Genomic DNA, 21,531 nt, shown 5'->3' with positions numbered 1-21,531 from the left:
CCCCAAATTGCTCCAGAGCAGGCATAGGCAAACTCGGCCCTCCAGGTGTTTTGGGACTACAATTCCCATCATCCCTGACCACTGGTCCTATTAGCTAGGGAGCATGGGAGTTGTAGTCCCAAAACATCTGGAAGGCCAAGTTTGCCTATGCCTGCTCCAGAGGGTTAGGGGGTGGGAAAATCATTAACTGATTTGGGAGGGGCGCAGGAAGAAGTCAATTGCACAGTTAAAAGTTATTGTGCTGATCAAGAGGGTATGTTGTATTCCACCCTCTGCTTCCGTAGGCAGTAGCATCGGTAATGCCACCAAGAATTGTGCTAGGTACATTTCTTATTTTTAGGAGTAGCTGAATGAACCCAAGAAGAAGAAGAGTTTGGATATGATATCCCACTTTATCACTATCCTAAGGAGTCTCAAAGCGGCTGACAATCTCCTTTTCCCATCCTCCCCCACAACAAACACTCTGTGAGGTGAGTGAGGCTGAGAGACTTCAAAGAATTGTGACTGGCCCAAGGTCACCCAGCAGCTGCATGTGGAGGAGCGGAGACGAGAACCCGGGTCACCAGATTATAAATTCACTGCTCTTAACCACTACACCACACTGGCTCTCATAAGAAACGGCCAAGAAAGGCTCCAATAACAAACCCAATTAAACATAAGGCTCACGGCTAACTAGCTCTTACATATTGTATCAACACACTATCAGGAGCAAACGAGAGGTTGTGGTCAAGTTGTGTGCAGAGTAGAGGGCTCTGGTGACGTACGCAACAAAGTCAAGCCGTATCCTTCAAGGAGAAGCATAATCCAGGGAGTTTGTTACCAATCCGACCATGGATGTACTTAGGGTGTACCTCCAGGCCGACGCCATTTTGCAGGACGAATTCAAGCACATGCCATAACTTTAGGTTTGCACTGTTAACGTGGGTTAAAATGCTCTGTCAGTCTAGTGGGGGTGGGGGGGAATTCCACTTGCCAGAGGGCGGGGTGTCTGTTTGCAGGTTGGAAAGTTACAAGGAAACGTGTTGAAAAGTGTGGGGGGGGGGATGAATGAACGATTAACAGGAAGACATGCTAACATCCTGCGAGAAAATCATCAGGACTGCTCCTTGCCATATAACTTCCCCATAACCAATCAGGATGAATGCTCAATAAAGGCCAGATATAGATCAAATTTGCACCATACATTTAAAGCACTATAATACCACTATAAACAATTGTGGGTTTCCCCCCAGAGAATTCTAGGAACTGTAGTTTGTTAATGGTGTTGACTGTTGTTTAGAAGACCCCTGTTCCCTTTAGGTAAAGGTAAAGGGACCCCTGACCATTAGGTCCAGTCGTGACCGACTCTGGGGTTGCGGTGCTCATCTCGCTTTATTGGCCGAGGGAGCCGGCGTACAGCTTCCAGGTCATGTGGCCAGCATGACTAAGCTGCTTCTGTCGAACCAGAGCAGCACACGGAAACGCCGTTTACCTTCCCGCCGGAGCCGTACCTATTTATCTACTTGCACTTTGACGTGCTTTCGAACTGCTAGGTTGACAGGACCTGTTCCCTTTAGAGAGCCACAATTCCTAGAATAGTCTAAGAACATCTAGTTTATCGTGGAAACTCGTGCCAGACTAGGCTTTTGGGGACACCCACTTCCCATAAACTATTGTCTAAACTGGCAGGCCTGTCAGTATATGGATATATGTGGATTTAGGGTGCTAGGCTGTCGCTCAGAGTTCCCCTGAGCTGCCCACAGCTTCAGTGTCACTCGTATACTCTTGTGGGGGAACCAAGATGACTGAGTGGTGAAGCACCCATTTCAAAAAGGTCATATCTACCCTGCTCTTCCTTCGGGGAGGTAATGACCCAACGGCCTGTTTTATCCTCTCATCCATCTTGTGAGGCAGAAAAAGCTCACTGACTGGCTGAAGGTCATTCCGTAAGCTTCATGAGTGGGTGGGGATTTTTTAAAATTATTTTTACCAGGGTGTCCCTGGTCCTAATCTGACATTTAACCACGACACTCTGCTGTCTCATCCAGCCTGGTTTTGTTTTTTTTTTATCAGTTGAGCAAAAACTATGGGGAAATAATACTTGATTCATATTTCTGGTGACCTGAGAGTTGATTGTTATCTCAGGGCAAAGGAAGGTTAAGGCCTCTAAGGTTACACCCATACCATACATCAAAAACACATGTAACACACATTTAAAGCACACAGCTCCCCCTCCCCCCAAAAAATAAAGCCTGGGAACAGTAGTTTTTTTACCCATCACAGCGCTACAGTTCCCAACACCCTTAATAAACTACAGGATTATTTGGGGGGAAATCATGTGGTTTAAATCTTTTAATCTTGGCTTACCAGGGGTTCAAAGTTGGCCTGTGAGACTGTTTCCCCCAAACTACAGCCGCCTGGTGTGTGACATCAGATATGTGGGTGTTGAGACGCAGCTGCCAAAGCACAATCAGCATTAAAGTTCACACCCAGCTGGCGAGTGGAAGCAGGTTTCAGCTGATGGGCGGTAGAGCCAAAACCTGCTGAATCAGGTGTGCAAGAGAGTTCCCTGCAAGCAACTCCCTCGCACACCTGGTGGGCGTGCCGAATTGAATATAGAAAGGAGTTTCCTGTGGTGAACACCTTAGCACAGCCAAGCAGCTTAGCACAGCTGCTGTGTGTGGTGCCCCGAAGTCCCAACCTCAGCACACAAACGTGTAGCAAAGTATAACATGGAAATAAAGGCTATCAGACCATTAAAATGATGCCCTTGTGAGTTATACAGCTTCCCTCTTCCTCCAGCATAGGAAAAGACCACACGTTTGGTAAATTAACCATTGGTTTACTCACAAAGCCTTCAAAGGTCAGGTTCGTGTGATTTTCCATACATCATTCAGTAAAACTGTCTTAGTCACAGTGGTGAAAGTTTCAAAGAGCGTGGAGGCGTGACCTAGCTAAACCCGGCAGGACAGCTCACTCTATGGCATTAACCCTTTCGTGTCTTGACTACACCTTTTGCAACTAGGATGGTTTTGAAAGAGGCCACTATGACAACAGGACACCAGACTGAATAGATCTTTAGGCTCTTCTTATGGTTTTATTTGACGCTGACCCCCTCCCCAAGGTAAAATATATATGAAACCAGCAGGAAAGAAGCCTTGATGGTTGACAGCCCCATTTGTACTCCACCTGAACTTGAAAGGGCAAGCCAAACAAATCCTAATCCCCCCTTGGTGATTAATCATCTGGATTAAACGAGGAAACAAAATAGGGTGATATTTTGGTGAGGATGACGCTGTGTAGATGTTACGGGGGAAAGTGCAGGCAGGAGAAGCACCAAGAGCACAAATGAACTGCAGTGCGGAAATTCCCTTTAAAAAAAAAGATGAGGAGTTATCAGGCTGAGCAAATCCTGTCAGATGCAAGGGACACGTCATAGCCCCACCATTTTGAGGGGAAAAGAGGAAGAATGTTAAGTTCCTCCTTGAGGCTTCAGTGAGAGGCAAAGGAAGGGAAGGAAAAGGCATATTTGAGGTTTGGTGGTAGCGGCAAATAATAATAATCAGGAGCAGATATGCAATCTGGAAACAAAAACGACAGTTCATTGTGTACTTCATTCTAATTTGTGATGAGGTTTCCAGTTGTCTCACAATGGCAGCCCCATTCAAAGCCCTTTGACAAACGTAGGCCCATTTCTCGCCTGGGACCGACAAAGTGACACGTTGTGCGATCACCCTGCCTTTTGTGTGTGTGCAGTGACCTGAGACCAGCGTGTTATTGTGGCGAACCTGCAACAAAACCAAGCGTGAAGCTGCCCTATGACATGCGTTTAATTTGGATTTCAAAAGCTGTCATCAGCCTTGGATTTCCTCACCACATTTCTGTGGCGAACGTGTGGGTGAAAGGAAGGCATGTTGCCACACCAGATATTATGGGCTCCTCTCCCTTGCAACACACAAGCCCCATCGGCACCATACATTTAAAGCAGTATCAAATATTGAACACAATTCCTCTCCTGCCATTTCCAGGGTCTGGCATTCAGAAGCGTTGCTGCCTCTTTGACTGTAGAAGCAGAGAGCATAACCATTGTGCCTAGCAGCTTCCAGATGGCTTGTTTGTTGAGCATCCATCCAGATTTGTTTTCACAAAGCTCATGTGGACGTTGTACAACACCCACTATTCACTGAGCAGTCACATAGCTGTCAAGCGTCCCTTATTTGGCGGGACAGTCCCTTATCCCAGCGCCATGTCCCGCTGCTGTCCCTTATTGATGATGTCCCTTAAATAAGCTACTGAAGGTAATGGGGCCCTTTCTATGTCTAGCTGTGCTTTGTCAACAACAAATTGTTGCTGTTTTCTTTTTTTGTTTTTTTGGTGTTGAATATATGCTATATGGTAATTTATGGACCTAATAGGGATCTAAAGCCATTTGCATGCAACAAAATATGTATTTTATCAAAGTAATTGTTGATCCCTTATTTTGGCTGCTGATCCCTTATTTTCGAGGCTGCTGGTCCCTTATTTTCAAATCTGTAAATTGGCCAGCCATTCCCTGTTCACCATTCGGCCATCTTTGTTGTTTTCTGAATCTGATGAGGTAACAGGAGGTGGGGGGGGCAATACCTGTGGAGCAGATATTTCTAAGCCTGAGGTGTGTGCTTTTGGCCTTGCACTCACAGCTTTATTTTACTAAACACCTTGGAGCTTCTTCCAAAGAAACAACAAGATTCCCACCAAAATAATCTCATTAGGGACGCTTGCACAAGAGACATCAAATTAAGTCATCCAACCCACTGAAACTCTTAAGACACCTCTTTTGTGGAATGCATATGTGATTTCTTCTTGAAAGTTGTGAGAAAGTGGTGATTTATTTCTTCCCATGGGACGTTTGGTGAGAATGTTGCATCTCTCTCAGATTAGAGACGTGCAAGTAACAATATGGGAAATTGGCAATATTATCAATGGCTACCAGCTACATTTCTCTGATGAAAATAGGGATGTCCTGCTCTATTATTATTATTATTATTATTATTATTATTATTATTATTATTTTACCATCTGACTGGGCTGTCCCAGCCACTCTGGGCGATTTCTAAGATATATAAAAACATAATAAAACATTAAACATTTTTTTAAAAAAACACTTCCCTATACAGAGCTGCCTTAAGACATTTTCCAAAGGTTGTATAGTTACTCATCTCCTTGACTCGGGGTGTGTGTGTGTGCATAACTCCATACCCTCCAACATTTCTCCGATGAAAATAGGGACGTCCTTCCATGCCCTCCAACATTTATCAGGCGAATATAGGGACGTCCTAAGGAAAAGTGGGATCAAATCAGAAACCAGGATGGCTTCTGTAAATCTGGGACTGTCCCTGGAAAATAGGGACAGTTGGAGGGTTCTTATGTGCTTACGTTCTTAAGCAGCCCTCCTGTAAAATATGTTCAATGAAAGGAAAGTCATGGGAAATTATGATTCGTGGAAGGCTTGTTAACTGTGAGCTGTCTGCCTGTGATGGTTTATGTACACGGTTCTGCCCCTTCTCTTACTCTCTATTTGTTAATACTGTCACATTTTTTTGTCCCAGGGCACCCTTACTGCCAAGTAAACCCTTAAGAGAAACCACGTGGTGCAAAACAGGAAGGAAGGCACCAGAGGAGGAAGCCAAAGGGGACGCTAGGAGATGAGTCTGTGCAGAACAGAGGAAATGAAAAAAGGGTGCAAAAGTAGAAGGGAAATGGGCGACGTTTTGAACATCGGATGATGTCATATCCACACTATGATACCACTTTAAAGCACTGTTATACCACTTTTAACAGCCACGGGCTATGCACACCATCGGCTGTTTTCAACCAAGTTGTACCAAGAGTCGAACTGAGGAAATTAATTAACCTAAGTTGGTCAGGTCTACTAACCTTAATAGGTCTACTCTGAACAGGACTCACATTGGAAACAACCCCATACATTTAAAGCACACCCCCAGCTGAATCCTGGCGTCTGTGGTTTATCCCTCCCAGTGCTACAATTCCCAAAATAAATAACAAGCTGCAGTTCCCACAATCTGGAGGAAGGCCATGGCGCTTCAAGTGTGTTGAGCTGTAAGTAGACTCACCAAAATGAATAAACCTAGTCATGTCCATTAATTTCAGCAGGTCTACTTAATAATAATAATAATAATAATAATAAAATTTATTTATACGCCACCCTCCCCAGCCAAGACCGGGCTCAGGGCGGCTAACACCAGATATAAAACAATTGATTAAGATACAACTTAAAAACAAGGTTAAAATACAACATTAAAATGCAGCCTCGTTTCAATAGAAACTCAAATCAAAAACTTTTTGGGGGTGAAAACGTCAAATCTTCACCAAGGCCAACTATCCAGACTGGTCCTACGTGGGCCAGAAAAAAGCCAGGGAAGTCCCCAAATAGGAGTTTCATCACAAAAAGAAAAAAGGAGAAAGAAAAGAGTGGGAGGGGATCAAGTTGATTCCAAGCCAAAGGCCAGGCGGAACAACTCTGTCTTACAGGCCCTGCGGAAAGAAATCAGATCCCGCAGGGCCCTGGTCTCATGAGGCAGAGCGTTCCACCAGGCTGGAGCCAGTGCTGAGAAGGCCCTGGCTCTAGTTGAGGCTAATCTGACTTCCTTAGGGCCCGGGACCTCTAGGTTTTATGGACCTTAAGGTCCTCCATGGGGCATACCAGGAGAGGCGGTCCCGAAGGTACGAGGGTCCTAGGGGGTAGAACAAGACTCAGAGGCACGCCATGGTGCGTATGCAACTATGTCATCCCCCTGAACAATCCTGGGGACTGCAATAAATTCAAGGTGCTGGGAACTGTAGCTCTGGACTCTCTGCACTCTGCGTAGGCCAGGCTTCAACAGGGGGGCATTGCAGTTCCCTAGGCAACTGTATAATATATCGTCCAGCTACCAAGGACTAGTAGGCCGGCGCAAGATATTCTAGCACCTGAGGCAAACCACAAAATGGCACCTCCCGTCTGCCATGGAAGAATGGACGAGTGAAGATCTCCATCAGGAATAAGGGAGGGGGAATAAAGATCAACATCAGTAACAAGGGTGGGGGGAGACCAGCAGCAAGGTGGCATGGGGGGCTGCCAAGGAGGTTGCATATCTGGCCTTGAAGGAGCACACTGCAGCAGTGTCAGTAGCAGTGGGCAATGCGTTCCTTGGAGGCTGGATCTGCTACCCCTGTGTATCCTGCCACCTGAGGCAGTTGCCTCACGTTGCCTCCTGGGTGGGCCGGCACTGGAAGAAAAGGAGAAGTCTAGCTGAGGAGAAGAAAGTGTGTGCAGATATGACTCGTTCAAAAGCAGAAGAGGAAATGGGGAGGGAGGTGATATAGGCAGGATGGAAGGGGCAAATACCTAGAAATAAGACAGGAAGTGTGTTCCTCTTGAGAAAGCGACGTCCGCAGCTTATGTTACTGGACATCACATCACCTGCTGGCAAAGGATATCACGATGACACATGCTTTGTGGATGAGGGGAGAGAATTGCTTCCTTCCACTTGTTGTCAACCCTGGAGCATTTAATCTAGATTTTGCATTAAACAAAAAAAGGTCATCAGCCCTTCCTAGCTTACACAGCACTATCTTGTGATTATACAAGGAAGCTTATCATTGTATGGAGGATTTCCACACACTCAGTTTGTTTGTTTCTTTCGGGGGATCTTTATCCAGGGCCACCGCCTAGCTGGTTGCTTGTGTAAGCAGGAAAGCACACAGCTGTCAAGATCTGGGTGATATTCTTTCATACCCACCAACTAAGAACTCACCTAGCGAGCGGCCTGGTGGGATACAGTAAAAACAAGCCAAGTATGAATTATTATTGCTATCGTCTTTTCAATTTATATCACACCCTTCCTCCCGAAGGAGCCCAGTGTGGCAAACACATCAATAATAAAACTTTTCTTTTTAAAAAGCATTCTGAATTTATTTACTATCAATTCTTTATTGATTAAAAGATTTGCATGTCTATACAAACATTATGTACTATCTCTTAACAGGTTTTTTAAAAAGAGAAAATTATATAAAATAGAAAATTTATAAAGAAAAAAGAAATAAAGAAGTAACAAAGATAAGAAACAAAGAAATCAAATTTTTAAAAAAGACAGTTATTAACATAGTAAACGAACTCATCCGCACAATCCTTCCCATCCTTCTCATTATACTGTTTGATATAACATTCTTTTTTACACAGGTTTGCATTGGATAATATCATTTTTTTCTGCTTTGTATACATTCCTTTTATCTTTTTTTTACAAATATCACTCAGTTTCTGCTAAAATATTCTGAAAATATTTTTTAAAACCCTTTTCCCAGCCAGGGATCTCAAGGTTTTGCCAGGAACAATGTCTCTCAGCCACTAGGCGCCAAAGCCGTCCAAGATTGCTGCCCGCCATGCGTTCTACCACCGGAACCAGGCAGAGGGGGAGTCAATTAACAACTACAGCGCCGCCCTCCGAGAGGCTGCAATGCACTGCGAGTTACGAGACTTAGACGATGCCCTGATGGATCGAATTGTCTGCGAGGTCCGGGACATCCGTCTGCAATGGTGTCTCCTCGCCAAGCCAGACCTCACGTTGCAGAAAGCCATTGAGGAGGCTGTGGCCTCAGAAGCTGCTGAACACTCCGCCCAGGAAATCCGCAAGGCCACCCGGACTCTGGTACTGGCCCTTGGAGATCCAGCAGGGTTTCCAAGCGCCCAGCGTATTTAAGAGACTATGTTCACTGGACAAACTGCACATGTAAAGCTGTATGGTGAATAGGGTTAATTAATATGCTTATGTGCCTTACTGAAACCAATAAGGGTATTGCTGTATGTAATGGAACCGCTATGATTGTAACTAACGCCTTATCTCGGTGGGGAGGGGTGTTATGTATTGAAGTTCTCACCCTGGCCACCAGGGGTATTGTGTATATAGTTTTCACTCAGGTCCATGTCAGTTAATTTAGGCGGGAAACCCTGGGGTGTTGTTGCTACAATGTTGACCGCCGGCTGCCTATAAAAGCAGGCCGGCTGAGCTGTTTGCTGTCCAGTTCTGTTCCAGCTTACAAATAAAGAGCTGCTTTGAAGAATCACTGTGTCGTCTGATATGTTCACCCACTATTTAACAGAGAGCCTTTCTGCCATGTAGGCCTGGCAGTGCCCGCTGCTGCCACCGCTGCTTCCTAAGGAAAGGTGCTGGCCTCACCTTTGGCCGGTCTCCTTTGGGCCACTAAGGCTGGGGACATCCTCTTGCCAGGCACCTGTGGGGCAGTGTGAGGAAGCACTTCTCTGTGGGGCAGGGGGCAGCTCAGAAACCGGGGCGGCAACAGTGGCTGCCCGGAGGACTCCCAAGGAGAGGGGAGGGGAGAGGAGAGGAATCATAGAATCATAGAGTTGGAAGAGACCACAAGGGCCATCGAGTCCAACCCCCTGCCAAGCAGGAAACACCATCAGAGCACTCCTGACATATGGTTGTCAAGCGTCTGCTTAAAGACCTCCAAAGAAGGAGACTCCACCACACTCCTTGGCAGCAAATTCCACTGTCAAACAGCTCTTACTGTCAGGAAGTTCTTCCTAATGTTTAGGTAGAATCTTCTTTCTTGTAGTTTGGATCCATTGCTCCGTGTCCACTTCTCTGGAGCAGCAGAAAACAACCTTTCTCCCTCCTCTATGTGACATCCTTTTATATATTTGAACATGGCTATCATATCACCCCTTAACCTCCTCTTCTCCAGGCTAAACATGCCCAGCTCCCTTAGCCGTTCCTCATAAGGCATCGTTTCCAGGCCTTTGACCATTTTGGTTGCCCTCCTCTGGACACGTTCCAGTTTGTCAGTGTCCTTCTTGAACTGTGGTGCCCAGAACTGGACACAGTAGTCCAGGTGAGGTCTGACCAGAGCAGAATACAGTGGCACTATTACTTCCCTTGATCTAGATGCTATACTCCTATTGATGCAGCCCAGAATTGCATTGGCTTTTTTAGCTGCCGCGTCACACTGTTGGCTCATGTCAAGTTTGTGGTCAACCAAGACTCCTAGATCCTTTTCACATGTACTGCTCTCAAGCCAGGTGTCCCCCATCTTGTATTTGTGCCTCTCATTTTTTTTGCCCAAGTGCAATACTTTACATTTCTCCCTGTTAAAATTCATCTTGTTTGTTTTGGCCCAGTTCTCTAATCTGTCAAGGTCGTTTTGAAGTGTGATCCTGTCCTCTGGGGTGTTAGCCACCCCTCCCAGTTTGGTGTCATCTGCAAATTTGATCAGGATGCCCTTGAGTCCATCATCCAAGTCGTTGATAAAGATGTTGAATAAGACCAGGCCCAAGACAGAACCCTGTGGCACCCCAATAGTCACTCTTCTCCAGGATGAAGAGGAACCATTGATGAGCACCCTTTGGGTTCGAGGGAACACCCCACAAGGGAGGGTGTTCGAAAAAGGGTGAGGGGCTGCCAGCTCTGTGGGCAAGGGGTGACATAACTGGGCTCCTGAGCCCCACAGGGGTGCTGCAGTTGGTCAAGAGAGCCGTGGACTCAAAAAGGTTGAAAACCTCCAGCCTAGGTAAACAGGAATGTTTTAAAATTCCTCCTGAAAATCAATAATGAGGGAGACAGGCATACCATACAATTAAAAGCAACTGTTTAAAACTTTCCTAAATAATAATTGAAATCAACGGTAGGCTTGAAACCAGACTTAGACACATGTCGGCATCCTACATAGGCTTTTGTAAACAAAAATGTTGCATAATGGCTGTGTGACCTCAGCCATTAAATCACTATTGGGGAAGCCTTGTCAGTGCCTTGCAGCAAAAACAGCAGTCTTGTGTCACCTCCCGCACCACTTGACCTTAAGATGCATTTAAAAAACACATTATGCAGCAGGATCCCACCCTTCCACCCCCAGAGACATGAATCTCACAATGTCATACTTCCAGTTGTGTGGTAACATTGATTACTGTACACAATCATAGCAGCCAAAAAAAATCTATAATGCATGCTTTTTTTTTGTTTGGTTTGGTTATTTGATGGGGAAAGAAATAAAAGCTATCCTGTCAGCCCCAGTGCCCCATTTAAAGCATGGGGATTATATCTGTCTCTCAGGGTTCTTGTAATGTTTAGGGAAGCTTTTAATGTCTGATGTTTTATTGTGCTTTTAATTCTGTTGGGAGCCACCCAGAGTGGTTACGGAAACCCAGCCAGATGGGCGGGATAGAAATAATTAATAATAATAACAACAACAGATTTATGAACTGCTTTGTAACCAGAAGCCACTGAACTGGTGTACCAGAAGTTGACAAGAGATAAAATTTAATAAAAGATGGAGACTATAAAAACAATGCAACCATTTCTGAACATTTGTTCAGTTAACATTCCATAAATGACTGGGTCACACTTCAGGGATAGCCTTGAACAAAAACTGGCATCTCATTCCAGAGGGCTGGAGCTGCAACACTAAAGGCCAGATTTCTAGTGCAAACTAAATAGACACCTGGGGCAGGCAATACTCTCAGCAGAGCCCCACCTGACAAGTTCAGTTGCCAAGCAGAGAAATATGTAAGACGGGTCCATGTTTTTCAGGGCAAATGCTAAAAGCAAAACCATGCACTGCATAAGTGTTTTGAACCCTGGAATTTTGTTTTATAAGTGCTAAATATTTGTAATACAGTCATACCTGGGGTTGCGAACGTGATCCGTGTGGGAGGCACGTTTGCAACCTGCAGCGTTCGCAGACTGAAGCGCCGCGTCTGCGCATGCGCGGGACGCCATTTTGTGCTTCTGCGCATGCACCGAAACCCAGAAGTAACCCATTCCGGTACTTCCGAGTTCGGCACGGTCCACAACCCGAAAACGTACAACCTGCAGTGTGTGTAACCCGAAGTATGACTGTGTTCTGTTCTCATTAATTCATACCACCACCCACTCCTTTTCCACCCCCTTTTCAGTCTCTTCCATACCTCCCCTCTCACAACATTGGCAAATCCAGCCTTCCAAGAATCTATCTATAGGCTGCATTCTGTGCCCTTGCAGTTGGTGGTGATTGGGCCAGAGCTACAGATAAGAGACCCAAACAGCAGCTGATCTGTTCTATTATTTACTGCCTCTTCCTGACCACAGGAGGACTCCATGTTCTTGGAAATGTTGTACATCTTCCCTAGGCCTCGAATAGGAGGGTATTATCACAAGCTGGCATGCAAGGAGGAGCCTCATGGAACCCAATGAGACTCTCCAGCTGGGAAACTGGAAAGTCTCCCAAAAAAGGGGTTGCTTCTGGCGATTTCTCTCCTCGTGGAAAGGAAGGGTGTGATCTTGTGTGAGTCTGTGCTGCTCCCGTGCCCTTTTCCCTTATGGGGTATCCAAGAGCCCATATAGAGTCCTTACATAGGTTCCCTATTGGTAGGAGAAAATAACAGAGGCCAACCAGAGAATATTGAGAAGCAAAGCAGCTAGTAAGCTTGATCTTTATTGATCTGTTGCAACAGGGTGCTCCCCTCACCTGCAGGAGAGGAGGAGGAACCCAGAACAATGGCGCACAAGGCCTTATAAAGTCTTTTGAAACTGCCACCCTGTAGATCAAGACCACCCCCAGAAACATCATACATACATCACAGAAAAGGTGGTCTTAAAACAGAAATTTGAATGTTGTTTTTCTCCTGTCTGGCAGGTTACTTGATTGGATTGCCTGGGGAGCCTGGCCAGTCTTTTGTAATGATAAATACTTAGTTCCTGGGCCATGTCACAGGCTCACACCCTATTCAAACACAGACATACCCTTAAGACAGGATTTGTGAGGAAAGAGACAATGGGGAGGTTTCCCACTTTGACCTTACAGAGAAAACATTTGCTCAGTTTAGGAATCAAAATGGTTCCAGGTTGGTCTTCCTGTGCTGATCTATGTACGTGCTTGGTTGGTACGCTTATGAACATTACCATATATCTAAGACCATAAAATTCCTATCACACTACATTGCTCTCGTGAAAGTAGGCTGCTGCTGTGGTGTTTTGTGCAAGCCAGCCTGATGGAATCGATACTAAGAGAAGCTGATCAACACTTCTTGGGAAACCGAGACCTGTCTCAAATATAAAAACGAAGGAAAACAAACTGTAAAGCGAAATTACTGTGGAAGCCTCTTTATAGTGCAACTTGGAAATGCAGATGTGGAGTGCTTTTGCATGCAGATGTTGAGCCTTTAAACCTAGAAGGTTTCTTGGCGTTCACCACCTGAAAGGATCTCAAGGGATCAAGAAAGACCCTGGAGAACCTCAGCCAGTCTGAGCAACTTTTCTCCCGTTTTTTTCTCTAGCAGTTAACAGGGATCAGCAGACTTTTTCAGCAGGGGGCCAGTCCACTGTCTCTCAGACCTTGTGGGGGGCTGGACTATATTTTTTGGGGGGGAATATGAACGAATTCCTATGCCCCACAAATAACCCAGAGATGCATTTTAAATAAAAGCACACATTCTACTCATATAAAAACACGCTGATGCCCGGACCGTCTGCAGGCTGGATTTAGAAGGTGATTGGGCTGGATGCGGCCCCCAGTCCTTAGTTTGCCTACCCATGAGTAATACATATGTTGCCTCCCAGCATGGACGTGATTTGTAATGTACTGGGGTTGTCCATTCTACTTGACTCTTATTAGGCGCTATTGTTTTTTATTTAACATTTGCAATATTGGTAAGAAATCTGGAAAAGCCTACTGTGCCTGCAAGTTGAACAAAGCTGTGTAACATTACAGTCTTCAAATGCAAGCAGTCAGGTTGTTAGGTGGTTTTTTGGGATTGTAGCTGGGGGGTGGGTTGGGGGGGAAGCATCGAAATCATAGCTGTCAACGTTTCCCTTTTTTTAAGGGAAATTCCCTTATTCCGAATAGGATTCCTCGCAAGAAAAGGGAAAAGTTGACAGCTATGATCGAAATGTAGTATTTCATAAGAAAAGATAAGACAAGATGCAAGGTAGATGTGGATTGCAGATAACTCCACTTTACCAAAACAGTAATGGGAGGGCTCTGGATACAGAATAAACAGAGTTTGTAAGCAACCCGAGACAGAAATCTTGCCTTTTACGATCTGCTTCCTCTGATCACAGGCATGCTCTGCGGTCAGGAGCAGGCGGATGTGGTCGCCTGCTATTCTGCCTTCCTTACGTGCCAATATTCTCTTTCTGTTGGCAGGGTTTTGAGTGTAAACTAATGTTTTCCACATCAAGGAAGTTTAGAGTTTGAGCAACAATATGCCACTTCCTTCCTTAATGGGGACACACACCACTTTAACTAATCTCCTGCAGCCACATGAGCCTGCTGTAACCTACTTTTAAACTATTTCCAAAGTTTCGAAGAGTCCTGCTGGATCAGGGCACATGAACATCTAATGCAGCGTCGTGCCTCTGAGAAGCCCACAAGCAAAACCTGAGGACAACACAATCCTCTGCCCAGTTGTGAGACTCAGGAACTGGTATTTAGAGAGACGCCATCTCCAAGAGATTGGATTTGTCCAATCACTTTAAAAGCCATCTAGGGCTGCATTCACACAATGCCTTTGAAGCGCGGCAATACCGCTTTAAGCAGTCGTGGCTTCCCCCAAAGGATCCTGGGAGTTGTTTGTTAAGGGTGCTGAGAGTTGTTCCAAGTTCTTCTCTTCCCCCTCACAGACTTACAATTCCCAGAGTTCCCTGGGGAAAGGGATTGATGGTTAATCCACTCCGTCAGAATCGACAGCACTGGGTTTGATAGCCAAACAGTTTGCACTGGCAGAAGGCAGGTTGCGAATATTCCTAAACATGGGAAGAACAGCACTGGAATTTGCCTTCTCAGGGCCGTTTTCTGAAAACGTTTAAGAACTGGTTAAAAATACATCAATCGCAAAATGTTCCAAGATTTAAAATATAGCACTTTTTCTCTTTGCTGATACTTTTTTGTTGGAGCGGGGGGGCAAGGGACATGCCATCGCACAGCATCAGAATATATCCTGCATTTCTCTGTTGATTTCAGTGGATAGCTCTCATTTCAACCACGGCGTAGATTTAAAAATGGGCTTATCCGGCAAAAACCTTGAAATTCATCACACAGTTGTATGTATTTAATATATGCACAGAAATGCCTGTCCTTGGGGACTTATTAAGACTGTTTGAAATATATTGCTTTATTTCAATTATTTCATTTCCTCTTTCTTCCACGGCTCAGATCCCCAAGCGGTCCCCCACCCAGGCATTCACTAACCTCAGCCTTTGCTCATCTTCAGCCCAGCTGCTGTACTGCACGCCTTCCGGCCACATCCTGAGATAGCATTGCCCCGGGGGAAACCCAGGGTTGCCACCAAACGTACAATTGGCAGGAAGTCAGAGTCAATGCTTCCTCCCAACCCTGCCAAAAATCACAATACAGTGGTACCTCAGGTTAAGTACTGTTAACGGAGAAATCCGAGGGCTCCCTCGGACAAGAAGCAAGGACACCATCCAGGAAACCTGGAGCAAAACAGCAGCCAGTAGGCTTGGTCTTTATTGAAACTGTCATGACAGGACTCCAACTCACCTGAAGGAGCGTCTCTACCCCCATCGTTCTGCCCGGACGCTGAGGTCCAGCGCCGAGGGCCTTCAGGCGGTTCCCTCATTGTGAGAAGCAAAGCTACAGGGAACCAGGCAGAGGGCCTTCTCGGTAGTGGTGCCCGCCCTGTGGAACGCCCTCCCGTCAGATGTCAAAGCGATAAACAACTACCTGACATTCAGAAGACATCTTAAGGCAGTCCTGCTCAGGGAAGTTTTTAATGTGTGACATTTTAGTGTATTTTTGGTCTCTGTGGAAGCTGCCCAGAGTGGCTGGGGAAACCCAGCAAGATGGGCAGGGTACAAATAATAATAATAAATAATAATAATAATTATTATTATTATTATTATTATTATTATTACTGCATGACAAAGCAAGATGGAAGCCCCGAACAAAAGAGCCCCCCCAAACTTTAATTAGCTGCTAATCCCCATGTTACACCCCCCCCAAACTACATCACTCATACATCATGGTTACATCATGAAAGGGGAGGTCTGGTGGCAATAATCTGAGCATTACCCTGCCCCATGGTTCTCCTTGCCCTCCACCAAACGCCCATCAAGTGTAACAAAGATATTTTTTAAAAATAACATTTATTTGCACCTCAAATAGGGCAGTGGATGCTGTCCTGCCTACCCTCAGCTGGTGCTGTGTGTGTGTGTGTGTGTGTGTGTGTGTGTGTGTGTGTGTGCGCCTGCCTATCCAGCCTCCTCCTCCTTGGCCTCAGTTTTCCCCTTGCAGAACTCAGCAGGGAGCAGGATGGGAGGCGGGACAAAAATGAGTTGGCTCTGCCTGTCAATGGCTCTGGCGCCACCTACTGTTGGCTTTGCTGTCTTCCATCCTGCCAGTCCCAATGGCCACTGAAAGATGGATAGAATGTAGATCAGAGGTACAGAGCTGGTTATCTCTTGGTCTGAAAAGTTCGGAGGAAAAATGGACTGGAGCATTAGAGGAACAACTCTGGGAACAAATCTGGAGCAAACTACCATTTGGATCTATCTCAATTAGAACTCGAGAAAATGCTTTAAAAGATCACTGGTACATGTGTGCCCAGCAGGACTATATAGAATTCAACACCACTGTTGAAGCAATGATTCTTCAACAACTTCGTTGGACTGGTCCTGTTGTGCGGATGCCTGATGATCGTCTTCCAAAGCAACTACTCTATTCCAAACTTAAAAATGGAAAGCATAATGCTGGTGGTCAACAAAAGAGGTTTAAAGACTGTCTCCAGGCAAATCTAAAAAAAATGTAGTATAAACACTGACAACTGGGAAACACTGGCCTGCGAGCGCTCCAGTTGGAGAACAGCCTTTACCAAAGGTGTCATGGGCTTTGAAGACACTCGAACTCAGGATGCAAGGGAGAAACGTGCTAGGAGGAAGGCACGCTTGACAAATCCACACCGTGATGAACTCCCGCCGGAAACCAATGTCCCCACTGTGGAAGGATGTGTGGATCCAGAATTGGCTTCCACAGTCACTTACGGACTCATTGTTAAAACTGTATTTATGGAAGACAATCTTACTCGGCTAAGAGAAATAGAATTAATCAAAGGACATCTAACCTTTGATGATGGGGATGCAATTTATGTGGCTCTCTGGTACACATGTGGTGGTTTTGCCCACAGATTATTCCCTTTTGGGGAAAAGTTTTTCAAACAACCGAACGATGGGACAATCGCTACAACCAGACCCAAAATTATCCCTACTATCTTCTTTTCCTACTCAAATGAAGAACACAACCAATAAAGGCCTCTTCCTCCATTTATTAACTGCAGCTAGTTGAGTGATTGCAAGAAAGAAAGGGAAAGGAAGGGAAAACTTTAAATGCAAATTGTTTTGAAGTTCGATTTTTGCAAGCATGGGAAAAATTGTGGACAAATGAACCATTTCACAAAAGGAATAGCGATCAGAAGACTCACCCCTTCTATACGACATAAAATCATAGAATTGCAGAGTTTGAAAGGACCAGTATCCTTTTACTGACTTTGTTAAAGCAATCAAATGTGGTTTTCACCCTCCATCAATTCATGGAATCTTATGGAGAGACATTTTCATTTGATTGCCTTTCTCAGAAAGTCCAAAACTGCAACCATCAGCTACTGTTTTTCTTTCTTTTCTGTACAGCTTTTTTGGGTATGGTTCGTTACTTACAATTAAAAATTTAATTTTAAAAAAGAAAGGAAAACTGGATCACCAGGATACAGCTCTGAAACTAAAGAAAAGTAATGTTTGCAGGTGAGCATGGTGAGGTTAGTCTATATGTGATGATAAGAGCATGTGATGATATCAGGAAATGTGGGGTAGCCAGCTTCATATAACCAAAATGCTTAAGTCTAATTAATGCATGAAGGGGTTAAAGCCATAGAGCAAGCTGTCCTGCCAGGCTTACCCCACCTTGGGAGGAACTGGGTATTCAAGCTTTTGTTCCCCCTCCAGTCTACCAGAGAAGCTCATTGTGTCAGGAGGTCTAAGCTAGTTGCTTAGCTGCTTGACTCTCATCAATTGTTATTGAGTTCCTATGCAAATAGTTCAGGAACTTTCACCACTCAGCATGTGGTAAAATATTCTGCATCTTGCACTCATCTGTGGGCATCCCCATGACCTTATTGTTCCTGGGATTGCGAGATGCTGTTTTTGCACCACTTTCGCTGTTTTCGTGCTCTTTTAGGGCCATTTTTGCCCCTTTTCAGGCCCCCTGTCGCTTTTACCCTCGCAAGATTGAATGTGTTGCCCTCGGCTGTACTTGAGGGACGATTCCTACAGATTCCACACGAAAAACGCTTACCGTATTTTTCGCTCTATAACACGCACCCGACCGTAACACGCACATAGTTTTTAGAGGAGGAAAACAAGAAAAAAATATATTCTAAATGAAACAGTGGATGTATGATTTTTGTGGTTCATTCTGTGGCCACAGACATGTGATCCGACGGTGAGTTTGGGGTAGCCCAATGCAAAAATCCTGAGGATCCATGTGGATCCATGCTTTGTAACCATGTTTTTGCACCATTGTGGCCCCAGGCAACAGTGGGTGCGTGATTTTTTTGGTGCAGGCTGTAGCCATGGACATGCTATGTGATCTGATGGTGAATTTGGGGTGACCCAGTGCAAAAATCCTGAGGATCCATGTGGATCTGTGCTTTGTAACCACGTTTTAAGTGGGGAGGGAAGGAAAAGCACTCAAGGGACAAGGAACACGCGTGGGGTGGGTGGAGAAGGATGCTGTTAATAATGCAGAAGAGGGGTATAAGGGGAGAAGGCTCCTCTCCTCTCCCGCTTTGCTCCTTTAAAGGCTCTGCTTCTCTCACTGCTCCCCGGCTCGCTGAAAAACTTTGCTGCTATTTAGCCAGCTGAGTGGGGAGGAGAGAGGGACAGAGAGCCTGCTTGCGAAAAACTTTGCTGCTATTTAGCAAGCTGTTGTCTCCCTCCTCCCCGGCTCGCTGAAAAAAACAGCTCCGGACTCGTGTAAGCGGCTCCTCTCCTCTCCTCTCCCGCTTTGCTCCTTTAAAGCAAGCAGGCTCTCTGTCCCTCTCCTCCCCCCCACTCAGCGGCTCTTCTCCTGCTTTGCTGTTTCAAAGCGAGCCACGGAGGAGGGAAGGAAGGGGAACCATGGATCCTCTGCTCACGACTGCGGCAGATTCCCCCGCCATCCGTAGGCATTCCCTTCATAACACGCACAGACATTTCCCCTTACTTTCTAGGAGGAAAAAAGTGAGTGTTATGGTGAAAAAAATACGGTATGTCCCTGTGGAGATGGCAGTACCAAATCAGTGGCGCATGCCCTTCTGGCTTGCACTCTTTAAAAAGACTTGAGGAATGAGATTATCACCCCTCTCTTATTGTCTATTCCAGGTCGCCCAACCACTGCCACAGTGTCCTTTCTCTTGGCTGATCAAGATGAGCAGGTGACAGCAAAGGTTGCAAGGTTTTTAGCTGGGGCAGTCAGAATAAGGTCTATTATTTGCACTGGCTCCCAGTGGAGTATCGGGTCAAGTTTAAGGTGGTGGTTTTGACCTTTAAAGCCCTTTGTGGCTTAGGGCCCTCGTATCTATGGGACCGCCTCTCCTGGTATGTCCTGCAGAGGACCTTAAAGTCCATGAATAACCATAGTTTAGAGGTCCCGGGCCCTAAGGAAGTCAGACTATCCTACACCAGGGCCAGGGCCTTCTCAGTGATGGCTCCGACCTGGTGGAATGCTCCGTCCCAGGAGACTAGGGCCCTTCAGGATTTAACCTCCTTCCGCCGGGCCTGTAAGACAGAGCTATTCTGCCTGGCCCTTAATTTGATCTTTTATTTCCCTTCTCTTCCTTCTCCCTCCCCTTTTATGAAGATCACCTGCTCTGAAACCCCACAGCTAATTCTCCCCTGGCCTCCTCGCTGGTCCAAGTAGGACCAATTCAGCCAGCTAGCCCTGGGGATTATCTAATTGATTTTTTAATTTTTAATTTTATTGTTATTCATGTTTTTATACTGTATTTCATGTTGCTTTTATAATTGTTTTAAAGTGTTTTAAATTTGTTGTTAGCCACCTTGAGCCCGGTTTTTGAACCAGGAAGGGCGGGGTATAAATAAAAAATTATTATTATTATTATTATTATTATTATTATTATTATACCTCTGATTCAGGACCCTAAAGTGTGTTTTATATAATCAACTTTTTATTTCTGTTCTTTGTATATTGCATTGCTGTTTTGTTGCTATGGCCGATGGCTGATGCAAATAAAGATTCATTCATTCATTCATGCCACTTGTGGGTTCGGGACTATGAGTGTGTGTGCATGTGTGCGTTGAACGTGCTTAAATGGGGAACAGACAAACCGTAGAGCTGATTGGAGGTCATGTAACACACACACACACAACATGAAAATGCCCTTAATTTTTAATCTTGCAGTCACATCATAATCTTATTTAGAAAATGTATTCATTTTCTAGTAAGCTGGGCATGTTAAAAAATGGTAATATGGAGCTCAGTACTGCAAAAACAAAGCTCAACCTGCTGTTTACCCGCCTGTAGCGCAACCATTAAAGGCACAGAGCCCGTCTGTCCTAATCTTAAAGCAAAGCTTGACCTGTTTGTTTTCTGTGTCCAGGGCAGCTGTTTATCAGCTCCATCTAGTACGCAGGCTGAGACCCTACCTGCCCGCAGACTGTCTTGCCAGAGTGGTGCATGCTCTGGTTATCTCCTGCTTGGATTACTGCAATGCACTCTACACGGGGCTACCTTTAAAGGTGACCCGGAAACTGCAATTAATCCAGAATGTGGCAGCTAGACTGGGGACTGGGAGTGGCCGGGACCACATAACACCGGTCCTGAGAGACCTGCATTGGCTCTCAGTACGTTTCCGAGCACAATTCAAAGTGTTGGTGCTGACCTTTAAAGCCCTAAACGGCCTCGGTCCAGTATACCTGAAGGAGCATCTCCAACTCCATCGTTCTGCCAGGACACTGAGGTCCAGTGCCGCGGGCCTTCTGGCGGTTCCCTCACTGTGAGAAGCCAAGTTACAGGGAACCAGGCAGAGGGCCTTCTCGGTAGTGGCACCCGCCCTGTGAAACGCCCTCCCACCAGATGTCAAAGAGAACAACAAGGACCAGACTTTTAGAAAAGACATCTGAAGGCAGCCCTGTTTAGGGAAGCTTTTAATGTTTAACAGGTTATTGTATTTTAATATTCTGTTGGAAGCAGCCCAGAGTGGCTGGGGAAACCCAGCCAGGTGGGTGGGGTATAAATAAAAAATTAATATTATTATTGTTGTTGTTGTTGTTGTTGTTGTTGTTGTTGTTGTTGTTCACGCCTGTTGTGCAGCAGAGTCTGTCCCAGTTTTAAACAAAGCTGTACCTGTTGGTTTTCTGCCTGCCGTGCAGCCTTTAAGTTGCACTCTTTTTTTTTTTAAGTGACCAAACCTTAATGGCTCAGTTGGTTAGAGCGCATGGTTCCAATCAAACTGAACAGAAGCCTCCCCCCCAAAAAAAAAACCCCACTCCAAAGCAAAGACCTTTCCCTGCC

Source organism: Podarcis pityusensis, assembly GCF_964106645.2.
Source record: "Podarcis pityusensis genome assembly, chromosome: 2".
Lineage (NCBI taxonomy): Eukaryota > Metazoa > Chordata > Lepidosauria > Squamata > Lacertidae > Podarcis > Podarcis pityusensis.
Note: the sequence above shows the minus strand (reverse complement) of the source record.